Below are 19,596 nucleotides of genomic sequence, written 5' to 3' on the forward strand. Positions count from 1 at the left end.
GACAAAGGATCAAACTTCTGACAGGTGGGATGACGTGAGTAGGTACTATGTGTAGAATGAATATTGGTTCCGTTTCAGATAACCACCTCTGTGCAGAGCGCATTATGAAGTTGATAGGCTCCACACACTTCCTCTAACCCCAAAGCTCATAAACCTTGTTTTAACTTTGTTTACTCTCGTGCTATCTGTGATGGAGAGGCCTCATAAAAGGTACCTTAGACCTTCATCTCCTGAAACCATGCTCCTTTTATTTCTATCCAGAATCGTGTCGAATATCTCCTTCAACGTGCCAAGACTTCTTTCATCACTAGAAATTTTCATAAGTTATCTGACTCTCCTCACCACTTCTGGCACCTATCCAAGAATATCACCAACAACTTTTGTTATTCCTCTTTTACTTTGTCACCCAGATGGCACCATTACCACCTCACCAGACCCTTACTAAAAAAAAACACTGATTTTGGCCGTATCCCTGTTTCACCACCACCATTTGACTGTTTCAGGCTTGACATTAAGATCCTCTGCAGTTATGTTTCATGCACTCTCTGTCCTAATCCACGGCAGGCTATGGAACCTGATGGATTACCTCACTGTTATTAAAAAAAAAAAAATGCTTCTGTGTTCACACCTTGTCTGGTCGAACCCCTCCACCTTTGCCAAGTTACAACTATCATTCTCTCATGTTGCAAATTTGTTTATATTCAAGCTGTTCTTAGAAAGAATGGCAGCTCAAATCTCTCAAACCTGACAGGTATCTTTTAGATGTTGACAGACAGAGCTGAAAGAGTATGACTAGGCAAGATGCAAGCACGAAGGTCCATAAGCCTTCCGAGGGTTTAGGCCAGCGAAGGCATGGAAAACATCATTTCGAAGAATTTTAATAGGTAGCATGAAGAAGTCAGAGGGTGGAGGAGAGGAAGGAACAAGGCCTGAATCGTCCAAGGTAGAGTTTTTAGCAAAGGTTTCAGCGAAGAGCTTAGATTTAGAAATAAATGTGATAGCAGGGTGCCATCTGGCTGAAATAAAGAAGGGAAAGAAAAAGAAGCAAAGTTATTGGAGATACTTTTTGGCTAGGTGCCAGAAGTCACGAGGGGAGTTAGATCTTGAAAGATTTTGACACTTTCTGTTAATAAAGGAAATTTTCGGAAGTTGGAGAACAGACTTGGCATGGTTCCGGGCAGAAAAATAAAGTGCATGAAATTCTGGTGATGGAAGGAATACCTTTTGTACCTTTTGTACCTTTTGTGGGCCACCTCTCTATCATGTATAGCACGAGAACAAGCTGTGGTAAACCAAGGTTTGGAAAGTTTAGGTCGAGAAAAAGAGTGAGGAATGTACGCCTCCATGCCAGACATTATCACCTCTGTTATGCGCTCAGCACACAAAGACGGGTCTATGACACGGAAGCAGTAGTCATTCCTAGGAAAATCAGCAAAATACCTTTTCAGGTCCCCTTAACTAGCAGAGGCAAAACGCCAGAGGCACCATCGCTTAGGGGTCCTGAGGATAGACTGGAGTGATAGGACAAGATACATATATGAGACTGTGATCGAAGGAGCCCAACAGAGAAGAAAGGGTGACAGCATAAGGAGAAGGATTTGAGGTCAGGAAAAGGTCAAGAATGTTGGGCGTATCTCCAAGACCGACAGGAATAGGAATAGGGTGTTGCACCAATTTCTCTAGGTCATGAAGGATAGCAAAGTTGAAGGCTAGTTCACCAGGATGGTCAGTGAAGGGAGAGGAAACCCAGAGCTGGTGGTAAACACTGAAGTCTCCAAGAATGGAGATCTCTGCAAAAGGGAAGAGAGTCGGAATGTGCTCCACTTTCGAAGTTAAGTAGTCAAAGAATTTCTTTTAGTCAGAGGAGTTAGGTGAGAGGTATACAGCACAGATAAATTTAGTTTAAGAGTGACTCTGTAGTTGGAGCCAGATGGTGGAAAACTCGGAAGATTCAAGAGCGTGGGTACGAGAGCAGGTTAAGTCGTTGCGCACATAGACGCAACATCCAGCTTTGGATCGAAAATGAGGATAGAGAAAGTAGGAGGGAACAGCACAGCCATGTTGACAAACAACGGATACTCTCAGCATACAGTCGCTCACCTTCATCTTGCCTATACAGTACTCTAATTGCATCCATCCCCAATAGTTTTCTCACAATTATTTTGAAAGGTGACCATCTTTGTTCTACTTAGTTTGTGTGTAGCCGAGTAAGCGGGCAGACACTGGGTGTTACACCTCCCCTGTTCCCCCCCTCTCTGCTTGAATGAGTCATTTCCTTGTGGTGACGAGTGGAATCGCCGTTCCATGCTCAGTCAGTGTTTAGACACCCAACGAGAGAGTTGTAAGATTTGAGGCAGCATGGGGGCGAAGAGGCTACGGCAGGGGAGGAGGGGATACAGATTAGTGGGCTTGTGTTTTACTAACTATTACTTGAGTAAGTTACCGCAGTACGCCCCAGCTGATGATAGGAGGGGGATAAGAGCCTCCAGAAGTCTGCCTGTGGTTGCTGTGCCCCTTCAATTAGATAAACATTTTTCTATACCGACTCCTCGGCAGCGAGCTGAGTTTTAGCGTATCGGAGAGTGGCTGGCTGGCTCTCCCCTTTGTCTGTGGGCGGTTTGTGCTTGTATCTGTGTTGTTTTGTTGTGTTATAAATGCTAGTGGGCTTCATAGTTTTTTTAAGAGCTCTGGTCTCAGAGGATAATATTTACTCTGCTGTGCAGTATCGTATACTCCTTCCCCTGGCCTTTGCCGTTCCTGGGGGGTGCAGTGGTCTGTCTTCTGAGAAGCTGTATATGGTGCTGCTCAGCAGGAAAAGATAATATTCTATGAGCATAGGTGGACTTTGTTTTGTTGTTTCGAGGATGGAAGCTCATAGAATATTACAATTTTAATACTGTTTGTCTCTTTTCATAGATATACCTCCTAGAACGTGGCTTGCGACTCTTTCTCAGCTGGCTGGAGTTCTTTGGCAGTTCCAATATTCCCTTACCTGTAGGAAGTGAAGCAGGCTGGAGACCTCATTTGTTTAACTCACCACAGGAGACTACAAGGACCCTGTAAGAGGTGATTTTGTGCCCTATACAAAGCTACATAGTTTGTAGTTTAGGAAAGCTGACACGAGGTACTTCCAGCCGTGAGAGAGTCCGAAATTAATGTTACGACCGTGTGCATAAGGATGCACGAGTCCACAAGGAACTTGTAAATCTGTAGTTGGAGCACCACACTAAATTACATAGGTGGTAGTCTAGGGAGGCTGACCAAGTCAGTGACAGCTGTGAGAGGCGTAATCGTAATATATATATATATATATATATATATATATATATATATATATATATATATATATATATATATATATATATATATATATATATATATATATATATATATATATATATATATGCCAAGAGGAAGAAAGGTGTGATGTATATCCGTACCTGATACATTCAATAGTCGAAATAATTTCATGATTCTGCGATAAGACAGATTACTCGTGACTGACAGCCACGTAAACCATAATCTTCTTATCTGCTGCTGATCAGATAGGACTACAGATTATTGAGGGGATTTCTAAGGTTGTTCACACCAATTCCGATTTCTTATCGGAGAAGGAATGTGAATCTTAGCTAATGAACCAAGCGAGTCACTGTAGCAATACACTACTTCTTGTTTTCGATCACAAGATATTACCTTCATTTCTAATTTTACAACTCCTCCATTAATATTTCTATTAGACTGTTTTCTTAAGTTTGTGCTGGAGGTAATTAGTAACACCAAACACTCTATTAACTTTAATATCCAAAAGTACAAAAGGATGCAGGCAGCAGACTAGAAAGACATGAAACGTACTGGATATCAAGCCTACCTCCTGAAGACTGGCTCATCCACTAGCTCGCCCCTTGGGAACCGCAGCACCAATGTCTATATAAGTTACTTATATGGATATAGCGCGGCACAACCTCAACACGAAAGATGGATGACATCTAATCAACAACAATGACAATGACGAAGACAGTAACAATGAATCAATAAATAATGAATAATAATAGTAATAATTATAATGATAATAATGGTAATAATAATAAAAATGAAATGAACTTATGAACTATAAGACGAAAAATTTATAAGATTTATCAATTATATATATATATATATATATATATATATATATATATATATATATATATATATATATATATATATATATATATATATATATATATATATATATATATATATATATATATATATATATATATATATATATATATATATATATATATATATATATATAACTGGATAAGTACCTGGATAATAAGTACTGGATAATAAGATATATATAAGTATATATATATATATATATATATATATATATATATATATATATATATATATATATATATATATATATATATATATATATATATATATATATATATATATATATATATATATATATATATATATATATATATAAAACTGGATAAGTACCTGGATAATAAGTACTGGATAATAAGATATATATAAGTATATATATATATATATATATATATATATATATATATATATATATATATATATATATATATATATATATATATATATATATATATATATATATAACTGGATAAGTACCTGGATAATAAGTACTGGATAATAAGATATATATAAGTATATATATATATATATATATATATATATATATATATATATATATATATATATATATATATATATATATATATATATATATATATATATATATATATATATATATATATATATATATATATATATATATATATATATATATATATATACTTATATATATGTTATTATCCAGTACTTATTATATATATATATATATATATATATATATATATATATATATATATATATATATATATATATATATATATATATATATATATATATATATATATATATATATATATATATATATATATATATATATAACTGGATAAGTACCTTGAAACCTCCCTCTTAAAAGAGTTGAAGACATACGTTGGATGATATATAGAAGCAAGCAGTTAGTTCCAGAGATTACAAGAATAAGGAATGATTAAGAATACTGTTTAACATTAAGGTGGACAAATCTGAGGTGAAAGAAAGTAAAAAATCTTGTGCACCGAGGCCGCGGGAAGAGGGGAGGCATGCAGTTAGCAAGGACAGAAAAGCAATTAGCGTGAAAATAACAGTAGAAGATGGTAAGAGATGTAGTATTGCGGCAATGAAAGAGAGGCTGAAGACGGTATGGCCCTGTACAGTGTTAGCAGCGAAGCAGTGCGCTCTGGTGGCGAGGAGACAAAGTATGCCTCGCACAGGAATTTCAATCGATTTTTTGAGTACACATTGATTTTTTTATTGATTTTAAGGCTCGGGAAAAAATGTGCCGGATACTTGAAGCTGCCGGATACTCGAATGCCGGATGAGAGGGATTTTACTGTATATATATATATATATATATATATATATATATATATATATATATATATATATATATATATATATATATATATATATATATATATATATATATATATACACACAAAAATAACACAGCAATACAGTGGTTGTTAGGTCCTATCTTTTAAACATAAATGGTAACTCACTAGCTTCATGACGACTACCCTGGGTGTTCCCTTCAGTAGTTGGGAAATTGCCATGGGGGTCATCTATCCTAAAATGGCATGCCGCCCAGGTCGCCATGCAATGGCGACCTGGGCGATGGGTGTCAAGGCCATTTCAGGATAGGCAACCCCCATGGCAATTGCCCGGAGTGGCGATCCATTTCAGGATGGAGACCCTGACTGTAAATAGGGTGTTGGGGGATGGGAGAGGGGGGGGGGAGGGGGAGGGGGGATGGGGATCCCACCCCCACCACCAGGAGCGACTCTGATGGCATGCCATATTGCGAGTGGGGACCTGATCAAGTTGCAAATGGGGAACCTGGCAGCAATTTTCCGTAGACTTCAGTGGCAGTCCATTTCAGGATGGAGACCCAGGCTTGGGAAGGGGAGGGGATGATTCACGACGGCAACACCAAGGGGGGAAGGGGGGAGAGGGACGGTGACGGCGACACTGACGGAGAGGTGGGGGGGGCGTGCGTCCTTATGCTTCGGCGACGATGGAATGACTAAATGAATCAATGATGGTGGGTGGAAAATAAATGAGTGAAAGGAGGGGGGGGGTGGTGGACTGGCGGCCAGACGTGGAAGTCGCCCACACACACGCGTGGTTAGGGGTCTCTGACGGCGCTGCCATGGAAGTCGCCTTTTCACTCACGTGAATCCTGGAGGGTGGGATGACTGAGTGTTACCATTGCGTGTTCCCTCCGACACCTCAGTACATTCCAAGGTTGCCACCGCTGGATGGTCAAGGTCGGGTGGAAGGGAATGGGGTGGGGGGAGGACCGCACGTGTCAGGAAAGTGGCAGGCGATGTCCGCCAGGTCCCATGCGGCCTTACGCCGCCAGGAGTCATGCAGGTTTTTTTTTTTTTTTTTTTTTTTTTGGGCGGGAACGGGAAGTTGAGGGCTTAGAATGGGCCGCCACGTGGACGCCACGCGCTAGTTGCCCGCGCGGATCCTGGACAGTCTGGGTGGCGAGACTTGCCATCACGCGTTCCCTCCGACATCTCAATACATCCCCTATGGTCAAGGTCGTCGCGACAGCATCACGAGGTTCCGTTACCTGTCCATCGTTTTTACCTGGAGGAAGCGTCTGTGACGGCCAGGGCGGAGTGGCGGCCTCTTCCACTTTCACCGACCGCCAGCGGCGTGGCTGACGTAATACTTATGCCGGATGGTCACCTTATTATTATTTTTATTATTATTATTATTATTATTATTATTATTAGAAAGGTTATGCAGAGTCGATGGAACATTTTATTTTTATTAGGACAAATACAGCTCATTGCTTATTAGGGCAAATACATCTCTTTCATTCAAAACATTTGCGAATTGAAGGCGAAGAGATCATCGTCATCGCTGTCAATGACGGGCGTAGTTTTAATAACTTTAGGAAGCAGCTTCTTACGAGGGGCGGCTGGAGCAATGGGGAGTTTTGGTGTGCTGTCGTCCTCTGGCGTGTTAGGGGGAATATTCTTTTTTTTTTCTGTTTTCCTGCGACTTCTTCTTCACCTCCTGACCCTCTTTGCCTTTGCCGAGGTGGCATCAGCGACTCCTGAGGTGGCGGAATCGACTGCGATGTCGGCTGCTGCTGTTGCGACTCCTGTCCTGATGGAGCGTCAGGAGGTGGGCTGGCCGGCAGTGGCGACATGTCGTCATCACTAAAGATCAATTTCTTCTTTGCAGGTTCTGACATTTTCTCCACATTGACATCCTCATGGTCAGCACGGCTTCGCTTACCCCCAGCATCGCCCAGATAGATATCAAAGCGGAAAGAGATGCGTTCTGTAACAGACAAGAAAAAAAAAAAAAAAAAAAAAAAACGATGAGAACAATGGAAAAGTTTTTATTTCCCCTCCCACTCTCCCTCTTCTTATTCATTGGCAAAGAACGTTAATGTAATTTACAATGGTGAAGATGTCAGATGCCGTGCAAGGTAATGGCGTACTCACCCGCAGTTCTCAAGATGAAACGTTTGTTAGCTTGCTTCTTGGAGATGAGGCTTCGACGTCCGACTGGGTTGAGAGGTGATGGCGAAGTAACGCTTATCCGTCAGCAATTACCCCATATTGACCCCCTTTCCCACCCCCACCCCACCCCCCAATCTACCTTATTACCGCTTTACAGATGTTATGACATCTCGCCCGGCTGCCGGCTGGGCAAAACGTAGGCATGCAGTGCGGCATATTACGAAATATTACGTATGCCATACGAGTAATTTTTTTGTCATTATATAGATATTGATGCTTTTTGAAGGTGGCGTGAATAATGCACATTGCACGTTTTAATGTATGCCAACTCAGTAGAAGGCAAAAGAACATGCAATAAATGCCACACACGAGGGAATTCAACCCCTGAAGTCGATAATTTAATGTGCTAATTTTCATATGTGGACAAGTTTGCATAAAATGATGTAAGACAGCGGAATTGTATTTGGGATGCAAGTTATAGCTATTGTAATAGCCTATGGTCTGACTTTGAAAATTAAGATAAACAGTAATGCAGTGGCCCATGGTCTTTGAGTCACTCAATGTATTTAGAATGAAAACGCATGGCTTCACCTGTTTTCTGGCAAGATTTATCAGATCTGTCACATGGCGATGGTCGTGACAGCCTAAAAAATAAACTCGATCGCCCAAGATGCCTGCTAGACCGGCCTGTATTTCACGTGCATTCATGACGGCTTATGCGCGGACAATGCAGCGAACGTGACGATAATGATCAATTTCTATGACGCCAGTAGTGTCGGCGAAAAACATTATGACGCGGTTGTGATTACGTCCCTTGGCAAACGACAGATTAATTCTTAGATTTCCTGATTTATCCAGAGGGATGGCATTGTGCACGTCCTCCGTCACAAAGTTAAAGAAACATACTGTCCGACCTTTATTGAATGCATCAAATGTTAGGGAATTACGCGTGTCCAATCCTAGTGACTCAAGGGTCGTGTAAAACAATTTTGACGCGTGATGCGGGAAAGAGCTGCGAACGTTATAAATGGTCGCCCCGTTCACGGTGATATGTACATGTGACAGATCGGCGTGTTGAAAATATAAACCATTCTTATCAATTACGCCTTGTAAGCTGTCCATATCAACTATTGCCATGGTCAAATTTTGAGGTATGATTTGCGCGAAAGGTAATTCGGCAATCAAAGACGTTTGATTGTCGGCTAACACATACGTTTTATTGAGCGTTCTATTAAAAGTGTATTGCATTGGATTTCGAGTCAAGGAGTTATTTAACGATTCTAAGGCGGGCGGATGTGGCGTGACGCGGTCAACCCATAACTTAGCCATCTCGAGCTTAAATTTGAAACTGATGGCATCTTGGTGTGAATTAAGAATCCATGTTTTGTTAGCCAATTCTAATCGAATTCTCACATCAACAGAGTCAAGCAGATAAGCGTCCAGACTTGATATATCCGAAAACAAAGGCGCAGTCATCGAAATGCCGTGCGTTTTACAATCTTTCATCATTTGTTTCTCGTCTTTATTCCCTCCCGTGAAATAGTCTTCATCAAATTTATTGATTATGCCTTTTGATCCATCATAATCGCGGTGGTAGAAGGCGACGCGACCGATAGAGTCAATTTTATCCTGAGGGATTGTTGTAATCATTTTAATGAAGGCGTGATAGTTGAACAAAGAGGATGACTCCACAAGCTGTTCGTTAAAATAACAAGCGCATGACTTAAACATCGTATTATTCAAACCATTACTAAAAACGACGTGATCGTCATCGTCTAGTGGCGCGCCGTCTGCCTTCGTCGCGCTAACTCGCAATTCTAGAGACAGCGTTGATAGATCCAAAAATTGCCCTGGAATACCAGGCAGTCTAAATTCAATGTAAGGATCGTTGATCCCCGCATGATTATTAGCATTTGCGTCTAAATTAACGGGTAATACGTCCAACTTTCCCCTCGCAGCGACTGACGATTCGGTGGTATGCAAGCGATTCACCCGCGGAAAGTTCTCACTCACGGCCGTCAGATAATTGCTCAGGGGGGTGGAGGTCGCTCCACCCTGCACATCCGGACCGTAATGAGTCATCTTTGCGACTAAGCTAAATATTGAAGATATCTGCTTTATAGCAAGTCTTTCTTTTCAGTTGCCTGGTTGGTGGTTTTCTCTTTTTTTTTTTTTTTCCGACTCCAACTTTCCTCTTTTTCATTACTCGTCCGCCTCGAACTATCCTTTCTCCCACACCCTTCACGGCTGCAACACCTCTATTTCTTAATGATTCGCGAAGTCGCTTCCCTTCTAAAACATCTGTTAATAAACCTTTTCCCATTTGGAGCGCTTCGGGTGCTACAGTGCGCATGAGAAAGGGAATTGCTCTTTTAGCAAAGCCACTCAAAACGGAAAATAGACCGCCACCTCTTCTTGAATGGGGTGGAATAAAAACCCGGATGTCGTCTAAACCTCCACCTTTGCTTTGCGTAAAAAGCAAGTCGTATTCCGCTCGAGTGGGAGGTGTGAACGCTCTCGTCATGATGGTTGTCACGTCATGAATAAGACGTCGAGCATAATCACCGGCTATTTATTTCTGTCTGATATGCTGCTCCCGCCATGATCAAAATAAATAATAACGGTCACCCCAATTAAGGAATACATTTATACTCGATTTGTCAAACACACATCAACTTTATTTTAAAATTTACATGATATAGTTATTCAGACTTCCTCACCAGAATAGTTTCAACTCCAAAAGGTTGAAGTCGCTGCGCCAGCCCTTCCACCATAGGCAGGTAATTATTCCTCCACTCATCCTGGCAGCGACCTCTACATCCCAGTCCTTCCGGGATAATAATTTGCTCTACTTCAGCGTTCGCCATGGCTAGCAGGGCAATCTTTTTCAGGCAATTCTGGAAGTGTTGACGTCGATTCACGCTTGTATCCATCTTGAGTCCTTCCACGTAAGGCAAATCCTTCGACGTCGCGATTGCCTGTCGCGCCTTCTCGTTTCCCTCGACGGCCTCGCCCCAACCATACTGAGTCACGCAGGCCACCAGGTGAGGGAGATTTACGCTTCCTGTGGGAGGCGCGTGGATAATGATACGTCCTGGGTCATCTCTCGTGTCTGCCGTGGCCCGATGAAGCGAGTAGAGTCTCTTTCTAGCTGCATGTGTATTCTCGTATGGGTAAATCGTTTTGAGATCCCGCGCAATCCCACTCGGTTCGGTGGAGACGGCATTTACTGAATAAATGATATAACAGCGGAGGTCGCGGAAGATGCCATCGGTCAGCTTGCCCTCGACCACCTTCATCTTGACGAGTAATTGGAGGGCTGATCCACACGTTGAACCCTCTGTGAGGGGAGTGAGGGGGGAAATGTGACATCGCGGACCTTTATTCGCACGTATTGGTCGATATTACACCTTCTGCGTAGTAGAATTTATTCATTCAAATTGACGCAGGTGTTATTTTTTTTTCCTTTGTTGGTGGGAAGGGATGGAGGGCTGGGAACGTATTATTTATTAGGGGATGTGGGTTAGGGGGGGGGGTGAACCTTTTTTTGACCATAACCCTCATCAATTATCCATCTGTGGGCCTGCACCCCTGATGCGCCTAACACGTGCTCTCATGTATTATTGATGTACTTACTCGTTTACAGAGTAAGATGGGGAGCTTTCTCATTTAATATGCTTCCCAGATGTCACCGACCCCGCCACCTATCAGTTTACTTCGTTGAGTCGTATTTCTGATGGCATCCGCGGGGAGTTGCGCCATGCGAAGTAGCAGTGATAATAATGGACGCTTATCGGGTGAAAGTCTTTTCGCGGCCCCCTTTTCGTGACCGAGTACTCGTATGAGATCAAACACGCTTATGCCAGAAAATGGTGGAAGTAAGTTACCGCGCTCATCCCATGAAATCCCAGGTTTACCCTCCAATAATTTCAAGAGAGATAAACCATATTCTCTAAAGGAAGGAGGAACGGCAACTCGAATCAAATCATCCAAGGGTGGATTGACAGGTGCGCGTGGTGGTGGTGGCGCCACGGTGGCGGTGTCGGGGAGGGCGGCGGCCGGCAGCGGAAGTGAAGTTTTTTTTTTTCTTGACTTGTTTTGACGTGAATCGGTGCTGAGTTGCGCTGTCGGTCGGTTTAAACTTACACCTCTCGGCAACTGAGACGGGAACTAAACAATATTCTTTCATCTCTGTAGTAAACTTGTTATTGCCGACACGGCTATCGGGAGTAACGCGGCCAATATGCTGCCACCTCGTTTGGAGATTAGAATGGCTTTCTTCTTGTACACGGGCGTCTTCTTCAAGGCTACAGTGCGAATATCACTCTTGAATTTTTTCAGGCGGTTAATGATGGTATCGTCGTCCGTCAGACGTCTCTTCAAAAAGTTGGCGAATATTTCCGAGATGCAATTGACTTCGCGCTTATTCAAACTTTGCAAGACCTGCTTCCGCAATTTAGGGGTGACGTGCGAGAGGAGAAAAACCAAATCCTTGTACTTCAATATCAATGGTTTTTCCTCATCCATATCTTATACTAAGTCGTTCGCATCTATCCAGCTGTCAAATTTATCTGGATACCCACGCCAGTGGACGAAGTACTTTCTCTTACCTCGCTCGACCTTCGATCGTAATATATCGACCTGGTAATGTGAGGGAAGAGAGGACTTGATTAATTCTTCCCTGTAGAAAGCGCCGGTCACGTCCTCCCCCGCCAAATCCCTTATGAAATAAATAGGGATTTTATGTGAGTAATCCAAACGATTTATCTTAAAAAGCTCCTCGGTATTGTTGACGGTATAACCCTTATTGAATTTAAATTGCGTTCGGGAAGCACGTTGCAAGCGTACAATGTCTCCCACGTCTAATTTATGATTGACAACTTTCTTTCCCCTTGGCCGATTTAAATACATTCGTTTAAATTGCTTCCTGACTTGTGACAGCTCGCGGAGGCGGTGAACCTGAGCCGGCGTTTGGTTGCCGCCCAAACCGCGGTGTGGGGTGTGATTGTACGTATTTATTAGGGTGGGCAAGACGTTAATATACGTCAGTGTGTTGTTCTGCGTGAGATATTTATATATTTTTGTCTTTATGGTTCGGATGACCCTTTCTGCCAAACTCGCCTTTGTTTCACGCGAGTAATTGGAATACAAGGTAATACCTTTCAAAGTTAGATATTTTTTCACTGCTTGATTATAAAATTCGGATCCCTGATCGGTAAAAAGACGCGACACGCCTGTAAAACTCTCCGACTCTAGAACTTTTTTCAGCGCTTGCAGGCTACTGTGTCCGGATTTACTTGTCAGCGTTGCCACTTTCAAGTATCTGCTGAAAACGTCCAGGCAAAACATGATGTATCGGACGCCGCCATTGTGTCTGTGCAGCCTCGCAAAATCAGCCAAATCGCAAGTTAAAATGACGGACGGTTTAGGAGCGAGAATTTTTCGTCGCGGAAAACGTTTCAGTGTCGGCTTGTGAAGCGTATAAGTGCGGTTACCCTGCAGAAATGCCCTCACATCGCGGAGTGTTAGATTCTTATCCCTTTTCTTCCCCTCTCTGTAGAGTGCTTGCACACCTCCTAAAGCCGCAGGATTCGTCATATCCCGATAAAGTTCGTCCAAAACGGCGTTCATAGCAGATAGACTTTCTCACAGGGCGGCTCATCCACAATATTCGTGCGCAGTTGAATTTCTTCGGGTGCGTTCGGGGATAAATCACACAACAAATAACCGTGATCTCGTCTAAGCACGACATTTTTATAAATTTCCACAAAGTGTTTGGCGCGCTCCCTTCCATAAAGTTGCCTGCCCAGACATTCAATTTGATATATATCTCTGTTTTACATAAGAATGTAATGTGAGGCATTTAAAGTTATCGTTCTAGCATACTTTCCGGGGAAAAAGACATTCTGTGCTATCATTATAACTGACAAATTTTTATGTCTCCCTTTGGTGAAAGCCTCTGCTATCGTTTGAGAATTGCCAGCCGTGAGGAAATTGTCATCTAATATCAGGAGTGTGTGCGTTTGCGGGTCGGCGTATGGACTGTCATCATCCATCACGGGATCAATAATTTTCTCATGCACTTCGACCTTATCTTGAAAAGGGGAATTCTGCTGCAGCGAATGCGATGAGACGCCACAAATGATAATTCTGTTAAATCCATGCTGATATTTCTCTATAATTTTATTGCAGAGGTGTGTTTTGCCGGAATTTGTATAACCTGCAATAATTATGCGTGCAGGATATCTGAAGAGATTCAGCATCTCTTCGCTAAATGTCTTGTCCATGTTAAGTTCAGAGGGTTACTAAAAGACGCTACGATATGTTTACAGTATTTATTGCTTAACCTTTATTTACATGGTCATGTAGGTAACAGCATAACTAAACTCCCAGCTGCATCCTCATCCCTGCCTTCTAATTATGACGTGGATCTCCCCCGACCCACACCTCTTCCTCAACCTCCTCCTCCCTCTCCTTAACCTACCAAAGTACAAATGTTCTTACATTACCTCCTCTTCTTCCGCCTCCTCCTCCTCATCCTCCTTATCCCACGTGGACAGTACAAATGTTCTTACAGCACATGAACAAAATCCCCTTTCATTCCCCTCCTTAACCCCACACTCAAAACAAATGTTCTTACATTACATGAATGGCAGCTGCTAGCGGCCGCGGTCTCTCTCAACCCTTAATTATGACGTGAATAATGTCATGGAATGCCACTCCCGATCACGTCACAGCCCACTCATTAACCCATCCTTCACCTCCCCCTCTTCCTTAGCCTACGTGGTCAGTGCAAATGTTTTTTTTTTTTTTACATTACATGAAGGGCGGCTGCTAGCAGCTGCGTCCCCTCTTTCTCTACCCCTTAATCACGATGTGAATAATGTCGTGGAAAGTCTCTCCCGATCACGCCACAGACCACTCATTATCCCATCCTCCCCCTCCCCATCCCCCTCTTCCTCTTCCACCTCCTCCTCCTCCTCCTCCTCCTCCTCTTCCTCATCCACCTCCACCTCCCCCACATCCACCGCCGCCTCCTCTTCCATCTCATTCTCCACATCTCTTTCCCGCGGATCATTGTCGGGGTGATAATACGCCCTTGAGGTGTAGCCATCGACGTGAAAGCGCTTGTCGTCAAAATGTGACAACGTACGCTTTCGCATACGAGTGGTACAAATTTGTCCTTTCACATTCCTGATATTATAGCAATCTACCATCCCACATGCGACATTATTAAGTGTTTCCCTATACTGCCGATGCAATATATTTTGCTGAAGGTGAGTTGGAATGCCTTTACCTCGAGATACTTGCTTGTCATCTTCCAACAGCAGCGAATACATCTTTGGCTTTAATATAATCGCCTCTTTGATGAGCGTGGATCCGGTTTCAGATTTCAGCAAGCCTAGTTGACCCTTCCGCTCCCTATTAAAACACGGGTGATCTGAAGCAAAGTTACTGGTGTCGAGAAAATTTGCCATGGGTCCATGTTTCAGTTCATCATTTAAGTTTGTAGGTATGTGCAGAATGAAAATGAAACTGTCAGTATCTTCATAAGCTAATTTAGCTCTCTCCCCATAATTAGCTTTGATGACACGATACCAAAAGTTGTACATGTACTTCTTTGCCACTTCTAAAATATGGTATCCCAAGTAATTTGGCTGCCTGATTTTAATCGTATTCTTACTGTTGACACATATGACTCGGTCCTCGCCTAATTGGTGGACCCTTTTAAAGGATGGATTTCTTGCATACTTCAGGAAAGACTTTCTTTTTGTCACTAATTTCTGCTGGAGGCCATACTTCACTTCAGATAACATGGATCTACCATAAACTGCGTTTGACATCAGTTTGCAAATGCGATTTTTAATGGCGCACGTCTCATTTTTACGCTGAGCGACGTTCCTTTCTATGAAAGGTTTCAGGTATGGAGCCTGTCTGAAGCTATATATAGCATGAACACATTGTATTTCCAGTCCAAGTGAGAGTAAAAGTTGCAGCAATTCCAGACTGATGAGATGATCTTTCAGTCCCTTATGACTGGCCACGAGTTTACGATTTTTCCTCCCCAGCTTACGACCCTCAGCTTCTAACAGTCTTTTACTGTACGGCGAGATGTCATCTTCTGTAATAGTCATGTGTGCGAGGCACAGAGGGAACTCGTCCGTGATCCGAGCCACGTCGGGGGAAACGTCACAGCTGTCTAAATGCAGCCAGTAACCGACGTCGCCATCTGTCGCATGATTCTGGATGCCAACTTCAAAAAAATCATCCATCTCTGACTGAGAAAGCTTTTTGATGTCACCCATAGGCAGGGGGGAACACATAACGCTTGCATATAATGAATTATAGTCCAGATAAAACACATAGGTGCCGGGTCCACCGTCGGGTTCGTGGTTTGACTGCAGGTGTGGCCTGACGCAAGTTACAAAGCCTCCTCGTACATTTCTTTTGATCAGGTGATACATGTTAGGGTCGTAAGGTGGATCAAGTTGAACGCCTGTCGACTTTAAAAAAGCGTCATAAGCATAAGAAGACAGTGACACGTAATGTGACACGTCCAGCCCATAAAATTCATGCAGGTATGATCTATATATGAGATATGTGTTGGCTAATAATCCCACATCAATCTCACAATACAGTCTTATGTAATCGCCTAAAGTGCGGCAGGATGTCATACTCCACACGCTTTGAGCGTGTTCATATTCTCCAGGTGACAGAGCCTTCCCCTTGAGCGTGTCATAAAATGCCTCGCGAGGTGGCAATTGTCGATCTTCTAAGCGGCCAAGGTCGGTGATGTACTCATAACAAAGAAACTGTTTTTGAGTGCAAATTACACGCCTTACATCCTCGGGGAGGTAATTCACCATTTCCTGGGCGTAACGCGTGCTATAGCCCGCCTGCACGTGACTCTGAGCGAGATGACCGAGGCCAGCATTCATAATGGAAAGCGTGTCCTGAAACTGCAATTCCTTAATCCTTACTTTCAATAAATGCGATTCTGACTTGGCAAGGATGTCCACGTGCGACTCTGGCAAGTGAAGGTCTTTTATGATTAAGGAGACATCAAAGCTCATATTATGTGCCAGAGTGATGAGATATTTCCTCATGTCACGACACTGGAGGTTGCATCGCGCGCACAAAGCCCCCCTGTAATTATTTTGTGGTAATGAGTGGTCGTGATGTTTATGAGGTGGGGTTTTCACATTAAAGGGTTGATGGCAGAGCTCGCAGTGACGCTGACGTTTGAAGTGGTCTTCATCCTCCGCAGACATGCTAATTGGATAGCTAACTACACTTTCCTTGATGATTCCCCAAGCATTGGATAGGCTATCAATGAAATTATTCACGGGATCTTCACCGAAATAACTTCTCTTTTCCACGACATCTCCATGCCTATTGATGATGAGATACGAGTATCCAATTGGGTCATGTTCAGCTATCACACTCCTATTCTCCTTAGGTTTTATCATAGTTTCAAAATCAAAAAATGCTAAGTATGCAGGCTGATAGGTGTAGGCAAAATTTTTAAATTTTACTTTTTCACCGTCACCTGGAAAGAGAAGAGTTTGAGTGAAGTCGCAGTGACACTCGTGATCGCTCAAACTGACAGACTTGGGAACTGAGCTGAAACATACTTTGCAAAACTGATGACCCTCTGGGGTGGGGCTGCTTCTCGTCAATTTCCGGTGCAGCTTCTCCACGTCTTTAATGAGCGTCATATGTTTTCCACCTAGTAAAAGGAGTGAGACTACAGTTTTATACTTCCGCGAGCCTTTTCTTGATAATGTTAAATAGTATATCTCACCGCTTTTTGTCAGTGTATAAACGTCCAGAGACAGACAATTTAACCTTTCTAACTGACTCAAGTTCTCCCAAGTCACTGGACTGTCTACTTTTCCGCGCGTGACGTATTTCTCTCCGCCATGCCGTCTCCGTAATATTTTTGGAATTCTTTTCCAAGGTACACCTCGAGCATGAAGTCTGAAAGCCGCCAAACACTGAATAACACAGGATGAATGTCGGCCATCAGGATTGAAAATTTCATTCCCTCCTCGCACGCCTCTAGGATAAGCAACATAATCTCCTATGCCACTACATGCGACGTGCAAGCAATAGTTGATGAAAAAATTCTGTACTCTTGAAATGATAAAACCAGATCCTTCAGTCTCGCTGGTAAGGCTTTCCAGCCGACTGTTCAGCTGATGGATCCATAAATCAACAAGGTCAGGCACATCTTGATAGGTGATCAGTCGTGCTCTAAAAGCAATATGAATGACTCGATGTTCATCCTCGCCTAAGGTAGAGAATTTCACTAGTAACAGAGAAATGTGTGAAAATATTTTCAGGGTGGGGGGGAATGGCGAGCCGTGTGACGTGAAATATGATCTAATTTCCCGTATAAAGAACTCCCTGTATTCGGTAAGTAGACCGAGTGGATCTCTGCTTACATGATCAGGTATGTCATATTGATGTCTGGTGAAGCTCCTCATAAAATTTTCCCTCGAGTCAATTAACCGCGGTTCTTCCGGCATCCCGCGCTCGTCAAGGTCTGCATCCGCCGACTCTCCCGCCATGCTGCGCTCATCGTGGTCCGCCTCCGCTTGTGGCGTGTCTGGGAAGAAAAAATAGAAGTAGCAGCGACAGTTTATTATTATCATTATTATTATTATTATTATTATTATTATTATTATTGAATTGATATTTACCTTGTGTAGGTAGTGAAGGACTTGAAGTCTCGGAAGAATTGAATACGTTCCCCGATAATGCACTCGGTTCCGGCCGTGGCGAGTCTTAAAAAAAAAGAATATTAGTAGTGGCGGTGGCACCGTATTTATTGCTTTATTATTTGTAGTATTTTTTTTTTCTCACCTCTTCCCCCGCCTCCGCGTGGGATGTCGCCTTGTGACGTCCGCCGACGTGGGCCTTCTACGCCGCCGTTCTGCTCAACCTCAATCGAGTGTGAGCCTGTACAGGAAGATGTGCTCAGAGCTCAAACTTGTAAAGATTGACAGTCATTTCATCTTTATTATTATACATTCCCGCCAAAATAAGTAATAATGCTTACCAGAAGAAGCAGGATTGCCAACTTCGCAGGTGTGTTCTGGCGGTGGATGTGGAAACAGAAGTCCACACCGCTCGCATAAATCACACTGGTCTTCCACACATGAGGGGCAGGATGGATTAGTGCGCCATCTCCCACACACTTCACATAAAATCCGCGCCTCTGCTGTTCCACAGTGAACACCCATTTTCTTTTCTTTTTTTTTCTATAACATTGTCAACACTTTGTCCCGGCCGCCATGCCGCGCGGGGAAACACTGAAGCTTCCCGCGCAGATGGTCGCGAGGCGCGTGCCTTGACTCGGAAGTAGGTAACACCTGCCTGTTTCATTATCCTCCACTCCACCCATTATCCCACCTTGATCGATTCTCTTCAAAATTTTACGTCCGAGACGCAAAGTTAACGTGGTCTTATATGTAACACGCAAGTAACACTGTTTTCCCCATCTTCAAACTGAATAGGTTTGCCTCTTTGATTAGCAATTTTGATGGCCACACTCTCTATAGTTGATGCAGAAAGTGGTTTATACGTAATTGAATTCGCACCTTTACTGGTGCTGTCGCCGGGGAGTGGTATGACGTCTAATATATTAACTAGTTGGTTGCCAAATCGCGAGGGGGAAATGATGTCGGTATAAACGTACATATAATCCGTCCCTGCATCAGCTCGCGGTACGTATTGAGCGAATAATTTTATGGGTGATGAGGAGGAAGCTTCGCTGGCGTCGGAAGATGAAATGCCGTCGCCAGATCTTTGAAAGTAGACGGTGTAGCGAAAATTTGGATTGAAACCCAGAATGTGAGCTATATGCGATGCAAATTTTATACTTATATCACTGTAAATACGATCGTCATTAGGAGGGACAATCGCGTTATTCACAACGACCCGCTCCAAGTCGCGGTCATAATAAATG

This window comes from Scylla paramamosain, chromosome 38 (assembly GCF_035594125.1).
Source record: "Scylla paramamosain isolate STU-SP2022 chromosome 38, ASM3559412v1, whole genome shotgun sequence".
Lineage (NCBI taxonomy): Eukaryota > Metazoa > Arthropoda > Malacostraca > Decapoda > Portunidae > Scylla > Scylla paramamosain.